Source organism: Colius striatus, chromosome 3 (genome assembly GCF_028858725.1).
Source record: "Colius striatus isolate bColStr4 chromosome 3, bColStr4.1.hap1, whole genome shotgun sequence".
In the NCBI taxonomy this organism is placed as follows: domain Eukaryota; kingdom Metazoa; phylum Chordata; class Aves; order Coliiformes; family Coliidae; genus Colius; species Colius striatus.
This window is the reverse complement of record NC_084761.1, coordinates 54,064,646-54,073,898: the sequence shown is the minus strand read 5'-3', so window position 1 is coordinate 54,073,898 and position 9,253 is coordinate 54,064,646. Positions and strand designations below refer to the sequence as shown.

The 9,253-nt window shown below is 37.3% G+C and overlaps 1 non-coding gene across 1 annotated transcript; it reads right to left on the bottom strand.

The window, feature by feature from the left end:
* Positions 1-8,425: 8,425 nt before the first annotated feature.
* LOC133625251 (U6atac minor spliceosomal RNA) lies at positions 8,426-8,553 on the bottom strand. The gene has a single exon (XR_009818565.1). It is a non-coding gene; the product is annotated as a U6atac minor spliceosomal RNA (small nuclear RNA).
* Positions 8,554-9,253: the final 700 nt, after the last annotated feature.

Sequence of the window (9,253 nt, the reverse complement as noted above, 5' to 3'; positions counted from 1 at the left end):
CTTACTGGCGTATATATGTTTATGCCTAGAGGATGCAGTAAGTTCTGTTCATTGGGATTGATGCAGAACCATAACATTAAAGTCTCGAGTAGCTTTTGTTGTTGCAGCTGTTAGTTGTAGGAGAGAGTCTGAATGCCCTCTGCCTGCTGCCTCTATGAAATTTCGAACATGCGTGACATGCCAGCAGAGTTCTTACCCAGAATTCCTGAAACTGTTGTGAAGTGTGTGAAGAAGTAACTGCTGTTTTTTGGAAGTTTTATGGGAAACTTAGGAATTGTAGAATATAGGATGGTATTCTGTCTTCTCATTTACTCAAGGAGCGGTTCCTGGGTTCTGTATAAAAGGATTGTTTGGATTCTGCTATGACAATTGTGTGTAGTGATCTCAGAGTTGTTTGTGCTCCAGAAATAGTCTGTTAATCCATGTGTGGTTATAATGTTTTAAGAAGACAGATTCAATATTAGTAGCAGCTTTGCTTAACGACAAATGTAACAAAAAAGACAATTCATATAAAATTACAGTCACTGATTTTAGTAAAAAATTTCTTTAATATGTCTTACACATTTAATAGGCCCAGGACAGCAGTCAAAAACTAAGAGCTGCCCGGAAAGCCTTATATCAGTGAGCAGGAAGATAATTCCAAGTAACAATTTATATCTTGTGACATTTTAAACTTCTGGTTACCTTGAAGTTTCTGTGATTGTATTGGAAAGGAGAATTCTTGCTGTATGGAATATTTGTGTTGCCTTTGCTCCTCTATTTGTTTCAATGTTCATTCTTCTTTCCTTATGAGTAGTGCTGGGTAGTAGGATTTACCTCAGTGAATGTACAGACTGATTTCTCAGAAACCACTTGGAAAGTTACACCAAGATTGGAGTGAATCCACCTCTAAAACTGCAAAAATCTCTGTGTGTCTGAAGAAATCCTGATGAGAGCACTACAAACTGACAATGAGAACATTAGTACAGTTGTGATGTCTCAGTTAGATCAGTTACAACTGAAATGTTTTCAGATAACATACACAACTGCAGCTGCTGCTGTAGTTGTCATGTTGATCACCAGAACCAAATGGAAAAAGAGTTGATAGGAACAGCGGGAAGGGCAAGATGATGTTGAGGGAGTTCATTTTTAAAGTTAGGCTGATATTGTCAATCTCCTTAATAGGGAAAAAAAAGCGATGGCAAAAAAAAGAGGCGGGAGAGATGGGATGGGAAAGAAAGAGTCGGGAGAGATTGGATGCCAAAAAAGACAAATGTGATCTGACGGATGCTGCCCCCTAGGCAGATGTGCTGCCGGTACAACAAACTGCTTTAGTCATGTGTAAACATTTATTTCAGTTTCTCTCTAGTCTTTTCATTAGAAGCTGGAAACTCATTAATCAGGGAAACAGCCAGTAGTCTTGCTTTAGCTCATGCTCAGGTATGAAAGTGCCAGAATTACTTGTCAAAAGGGGCACAGAACAGAAATTATTAAGGTTTTAAGTGCTAAGATGTTAACAGGGTCCAGGCAAAATCTTCTCTTGTGGCCATGCTATTCCGTGAGTATCCAGTTGGTACCATTATAAGAAACATTTAATTATCATTGGATAAAATGTGCCGGCTAACAGCCTAATTCACAAGGTAATGATTGTTAAATGTTGTCTGAAGTTATACTGCCAGATACTTTCAGAATATGATTACACAGAGATTGAAATACTATTCAGCACTAAAGTGCCAGAAAAAAAAATCTTCTCCAATTTTCTTCCAATTTGCATTAGCTTCAATACAAAACATAAAAGATTAATGAACTAAAAACCTTATTTTTTTTTTTCTTTTCTGTATCCTCTGTGACATTGGGACAATTGAATGAATGATCACTAGCCCCCTACTCACACTGCTTTGCTGAGAGAGGCAAGAATATTCCTAAAAGGGCAATGTCTAAATGCCTGCCTTTGTTGACTGAGATATATCACAGAATGTGCCTGCCTCTAGTTTTGCTTCATGGTTATTTGAATGTAAAAGGTAAGAACTGGATAACAGACAGCAATGGCAGTGGTTCCTTGGGTACATGAGCTGGTTCACTGTTATTTAAAGAGTATGATTTTGTGCCTTCTACTCCCTTATTTTATTATAGTCCTATCTTACAATAACCCAGATGCTGATATAGCCTATTGAACTGCCTTTGCATTAGCATTTTAGCTCAAGTCAGGGACTTTGCTTTTGAAGCAAATTGTCTCCATTTGCTTTGGACTGTGTAATGGAGGGGCCTGCAAGCACACAAAAGAAGCTCCCATCAGATTAAAGTGAGAAATGCCATCTAGAAGGATACGTTACTTTAAGTCTGAATGTTAACATAGAATTAGTTCCTAGGACCAGACTTGCACCAAGCTAGATGTGAGGTGAAATGTCGACACATGTAAGGCTGTCACATTTTCAGTACTAGCTCTTCTGAAAAATCCTATTTGTTTTCACCATTTATATAACTTTGGTGGATTGAATTGTGACATAAAATGCAATGAATTATAATCTGGGTTATAATTACTGGAAATGACAAGGTTTTTTTTACAAAAGGTTAGTGAGTTAAACCAGCTCCTGGAGTTGAATTTAATGAATGCTGCAGGCAGTATAGGTATGTTGTGAAAACATGTATGTACGCAGTAGAGGGAAAAGAAGAAGGAATTGCTATGATAACTTCCTCTGTATCTTGCCTTACTTTTGGAAAAAACTGAAAATGACTTCTGTTATGCAAAGTATAATAGAATACCTTGCCTTCTCCATCTCTGTATTATGTGGGTATCTGTTTAATGCTTGTTGAACAGTGGCAGCATTTTTTATATTTTCTAAACGTTTTTATTGATGGTGACTAACACCAAACAACAGAGTTTGTTCTCTTATTTAACATGATCTTGATGTAAAATACGCAATTGTTTCGTAACCCAGAGAACCATAGAGTGGTTCAGGATCTGGAACAGAGATGGAGTCCTAGCAAAGGATTGTGTTTATTCAGGTATAGCGGTGATCACAGTGCCATTTACAGCAATGCATTACTGTTTTTGAGACAGCTACTTACAAGAAATTACATTGCAGATCAATTTTTATGTGGGAGATAATATATCTTCTGTGGTGTAGATGCTTTTATGCTTCAGTAGACATCATCAGTCTGTGATAAAGCTTCAGTGAATCTCCTATGAATTAAGGTTTCTTGTAATGCAGTTTGACAAGATTTATGTTATCCTAAATTTTGTAACTGTTTTAGTAATTTGGATGGTGCAGTAGTTGACTGAGATGCATAAACTGAGAGAAAAGAAGAAAAATTGCTGTCATACTCTTGTTTCATTGGTGAAGAGAAAGGGTAATGTTTGCCCATTATCCAACTATCAGCAGTGTGAACCATCTTTTTTGACAGTTAAGTGCAAATGGTGAGAAAAACTATGGAAAAAGGAAGCATTAGAAATGAATGGTTGCCAAGATGATGAAAACAATTAATGTTCTTTAAGAGCTTCAGTCAGTAGCTTTCAGCTTGTTTATTTTCAGATTTTGAGGTGTCCTCCAGCGAAAGTGAACTTTTCTCTGGATAGGCCTGCTGAGAGTGAGTTTACAGAAGAGCAATAATTTCAGAGTGAATCAAAACTACAATGTTTGCTATTTGCTCCCTAATAATGTCACTATTGGAAACTCAGGTTGGAGCACAGCAGTGGTGATATTACTCATTTGAATTCTCTCCCAGATATGAAAAGCACGTGGCTGAGGAACTACCTGAAGCAGGGGAAATGTTTTTGTATTTAATCTATTTTCTTGCACAGATCTGTCCAATGCAGTGCAACATGTCTCCCTAGAAAATAGTCTTAACCAAACAAATAAAATACCAAAACCCTCAAAAAAATGAGGAAAAATAAAACAACCCAAAAACTACTGACCAACCAAATAAATCAGAACAAACACACATATGAATATGTGAGCTATTATAGTGTTTGGTAGCATCAAGCTTAACAATACTGCGTGGAATGAAGAGACTCATTTGGGTTTGGTTTTTTTTGACTAGTCTGATCCTGGTAGCCTCGTGTGATATCTTTAATGCTTGTTTTTAAAAAGGTAGTGAATGGTTGTTCCACTCGCTTTTTCATATTATGGTGGATTTTATGAACCTTTGCCATATTACTCTTCAGTCTTATACTTGCCAGGATGAAAACTATTGGTTTAGTTGTTTCAAATGGAAACAAATTCTAATAATCTTTATTGTGATCACTTTATCTCTTACTAATTCTACTGCTCCCTTCAGACAGCTGTACATGTCTTGTACTCCCCCTTCAAAATGAAGACTTGTTTTAGTGAGCTGATGTCTTTGTAGGATTATTTGCTACACCTTTATGATGTTGGCTTACTTTTCTTATTGCATTTTACAGAATTATACTGTAAATTAACTTCACTGCTACTGTAAATAAAAAGTGCAGCTCTCATCACTTGCATGTTTCAGAACTGGGGTGCAGACCCTTCCTGTGAGCTGCTTTTACTTGTTAGGATGATAGGAAACTAAGCCAAAGAAATGAAGTAGTCATTTTAGACAAGATCTAATTTAGTGATTTATGGAGGAGAGTGATGGGAACGTAAGCTGTCTGAAGGGAAGGAGCAAGCTGTATTTATTGTAAACTGGACTAGTCTAATGATTCATGCACGTAAAGCTCCGGCCATGATTATCTTTTGCATGTCTTTTACTCCTATGTTGTGAACTGTTGGTGTTCAGTAGGCAGCAGGTTTAAACTGTATCAAAAGAGGCAGTTACAAGGGTGAAATGATGTTACACAGAACAAAAAATATTACTATTTTGCTTCTTTCTTGTAGTTTGGAAATTATTCTAACCTCAGTTATGCTACTGTGTTTCAAAGTAAATGAAAGGAAAAGTTATTTGTGACATAGAACAGGGGATAACAAGTTCAGAATCTTCCCCAACCAAGAGATCATAACTGTGACATTTTTCCAAATGGCTCCACAGCTGATGACTTTGAACAAGGCTGTTTTGACTGGCTAGTAACAGGTGATTCAATCAGGTGGATGTCTGCTAGTTAGGATGGATTTGTCATGACTGCATCGTATCTTTTAGGAAGAATAATAAATGCAGTGAAGCAAGAGACAAGCTGAGTTAAACATTAGAATTATAATGATCGGCTTTCTCAAAATAATTAATGGATTGCATGTGAAAAATATCTTGCAGTACTTCCAAAGTTTCTCCTTATAAACTCCTGCGTTCTGTGCGGAACAGAGGCAAAAAGGTGAAGATTGCAAGAACTGGAGGTTTCAGAAAATTATTACCTTGAGAGTTTGATATAGCAGTTTTTCCCTTTAGAGCCAGGGAATTTTTGCCATGCTGAATAAGTGTGTTTGAACAGCCAAATCTGCTGAATTTCAAAATGCAGTAGCTCTTGGATTTTAGATGCATGTAGTGAATGCAGAGAGCTGCAATGAGATCATAGGACTATATAAAAGTATATCTGTTTATTCCTCATAGCTTCTATTATCAACAATTCATTATAGGGAAGAGATAAAACCTATCTTTATTCTTTTTTTTAGTCATTTTTTCATTGAGCTTTTTTAGAGATGGAATAAATTCTTTGGCAGAGTATCATGTGATATGGTGTCTGTATTCTTTCCACTGGAGGAGCCATATAAATAACAATTATATAGATGACTTCAGTACAGTTTCTTTCCCTGAAAGGAAAAATACAAAGCAACTTTCTTGTGGGGAAGGGACCTAACTGAAGGTACTTAGAACTGCTTTTATGAAAAAGTATGTAAACTGTTGAATGACCTTAGCGATTTTTGTTTTTTTCTAGAGATGACCTTATAGACTGGGAATAACTAATATAGTAAGAACTAGCACATTGCATGTTGTATTCTACATGGGCTTTGGATAGGTTTTGTGATTTCTGTAAGCAAATGCTTTGAATTTGATCAATATGAACAATCTAGGAACAGAAATCTGAATGACTGACAAAAAGCAGCAAATGCTGAAATAGAAATATGTTGGCTAGAGAACAGTATGAGTTAGTTATGGATGAGCTCTTCTTAAAGAGAAACTGATTGTCTAGGATGACACATGGCTGGTAGTTTCTGAGAAAATTTAACTGTTTTACATTTGAAATATTTACATTGGTCCTGACTATTCCAAATGGGAACAAGTAGTTCTGAGGTAGATGATATATTATGTGTTAAAGAGTATGATAATTCCTGCTAAATATTGTCCTAAAAGTTAATATAAATTGAATATTTTTCTACTTCAGTGTAAATAAGATTAGCTCGCCAAAAGCTGTCGCTGCTGTTAATCAACCCTACGTAAAGGCTTTTAGCAGTATCAATTTATTGTGTCCTCTGTGTCTTTGTAGTGTTAGTAGCTCTCTGTTAGAAATTTTGTTCATTGAATCACTTTGGTAGGGGAATATAAAACAATCTCTTATGAGGAGTTTAATAATCTAATGCACATAGTCTTTAAATAAATTTCAGTATGCTTTTAATTCTGTTACAGGACTGGTTGTGGGGAGTTAGCACCTTCCTGTAATCTCAGTAATTTTTACATAGTTTTGTGAAGAAATTGAAATCAGAGGAGTAAAAGATAAAACTATGAAGAAAAGACTTGAGTTTCAGATGAACACATGCATTCTTTCACCCCTTAGATCTGTTTAAAGATCAAAAAGTAACATTATACTGAGTCTAAATGTTGATGAGGCAAGACAAGTAATATGGTATTCCATACCAATATGATACCTGAAGTGAGTCTTTATATTAAGTTTATATTAAGTTTAGTGGTAAACATTTCAACACTCAGCAAACTTTAATTTTGCTTTCTTTAAACTGGGGATAGCCTGGGAATCATTAACTGCCAAATGCTTTCATGAAATGCATAAACAAAGGGGGATTCTATAGGAAATCCATTTATTCTCAGGAGATTTCAACAAAATGCATTTTCACTTATTCAAAGTAGAAGAATAAATCTCTGTAGCTCTTTTTAAAGAGAATTGTTTCATGACCCTAGTAGGCAGACAGAGTACTGAATTTAAAACAAAAGCTATAACAAAAGCATCCTCACCAGGCTCAGTAAATTATAGTAATGTTTTATAGGTCTGTAATACATCTGTATGTGAGGGCAATTCAGTTACTGCCCAATCTAGCAACATAGCCTGCAAGATGAAAAATAGGTACTGTAGCGATGCTGATTTTTTGTTAAACGTTGAGTGGATCAGTTTTTTGACTAAAAGAAAAAGCTGTGTTTGTGAGATAGAAAATTACTTCTACAGCAATGGAAATCTTTAAACAATCAATCTGACGTTTTCCCTGTATTTAATCACACTCTGCATTTCCTGAGTTATCTTGCTTGTTGCAATTCATCTTTATATATAAGAACACTGGTAATTAACCTTGCCTGACTTATTTGAGAATGACACAGTTGCTGCCAGTGTAGAGGCTCCTAGCTCAAACACGGGGCTGATGGTACTGAATAAATGCAGAGAAGGGAAGATGACTAGCCTCTGAAGGCTGTCTTCTGCATCATATAATAACTATGAATGACAGCCAGTGGGAAATTTATCTAATATGCATAGAATCATAGAATGGTAGGGGTTGGAAGGGACCTTTAGAGATCATCTAGTCCAACATCCCTGCAGAAGCAGGTTCACCTATATGCAGCCACATAAGAAATGTCCAGGCTGGTCTTGAAGACCTCCAAGGAAGAAAATTCCACAACCCCTCTGGGCGGCCTATGCCACTGCTCCCTCACCCTCACAGTGAAATAGTTCTTTCTTAAATATAAGTGGAACTTTTTGTGTTTCAGCTTCATCCCGTTACCCCTTGTCCTATTGCTAGCTACCATAGAACATCCCTCCTCTTCTCCAGACCAAATAGGCCCAGTTCCTGCAGCCTTTCCTCATATGAAAGATGTTCCAGTCCCCTGATAGTCTTGGTGGCCCTGCACTGGACTCTCTCCAGCACTTCCCTGTCCCTCTTGAGCTGAGGAGCTCAGAACTGGATACAGGACTCCAGATGAGGCCTCATCAGGGCAGAGTAGAGGGGGAGAAGAACCTCCCTTGACCTGCTGGCCACACTCTTCTTGATGCATCCCAGGATGCCATTGGCCTTCTTGGACATGAGGGCACATTACTGGCTCATATTTAATTATCAACCAGGACTCCCAGATCTCTCTCTGCAGAGCTACTCTTCAGAAGTTTGATCCCCAGCCTGTTCTGGTGAGCGGGATTGTTCCTTCCCAGATGCAGGACTCTGCACTTGTCCTTGTTGAGCCTCATGAGGTTCCTTTCTGCCCAACTCTCAAGCCAGTTGAGATCCCACTGAATGACAGCACAGCCTTCTGGGGAATCAGCCAGTCCTCCCAGTTTGGTGTCATCGGAAAACTTGCTGAGGGTAAACTCTGTCCCCTCATCCAGGTCGTTGATGAAGATGTTGAAAAAACATGATTAGATGACACAAATTGGGTGGAAATGCCTTAACCATATGTGTGTTTTACAGGCCACAAGGGCCTCTTCCATCCTTATCAAGGGGAGTGCTAACCTTGTCTCCTTTCATACAACACAATCAATGCATCCATGGATTATCTTGTGTCTTGAATACGTGCATATTTTATAAAGCTTTTGTTAGCAGAGACTACTTCTGCATGCATTTCTGTTAAGCATGAGGGGGGTCAGAAGCTAATTGACTGTTAATTTATTTAGTGTAGAACATGGAAATGGCTGCTTATGTGTATTTTCTGAAAAGACCAGACTATAGCATCTATCAGAAGTCTAGCTTAGAGTTTTTAGTTAATCAGGTAACTCAGGGACTGACATGGCACTTGTTAGACCATTCACAAACATTCCTCTCCCCACAATAAGAGAGAGCAGACAGAATACTCCACAAAAACTGACTTAATAAAATTCATACTGCTACAGTAATTTGACCAGTGATGTATGGATCTGTGAGACAGAATGTTACTGCAGACAAGGAAGCCTGTCATGGAGTGATCAATGTTCTTCCTCCTCAGTGTTCTCTATTGGAAATGAGAAGGTTGTTTCCATTCTGATCTTAGAGTCTAGGAATAAAAGATACTCTGAAACAGTACCAGAAAATAATATGGGAACTGTCTGGATTGCTTTCTATTCTATGGTTTATTAGTTGAAAATAAAGACTTTCCACTGTTTTAAATTTCAGCTATTTCAGTGAAAAGTTATTTTGTAAAGAATCACTAGAAACCAAAACTGTTATTTGAAGTCTGTATTACTTGCAAAACCCACTTT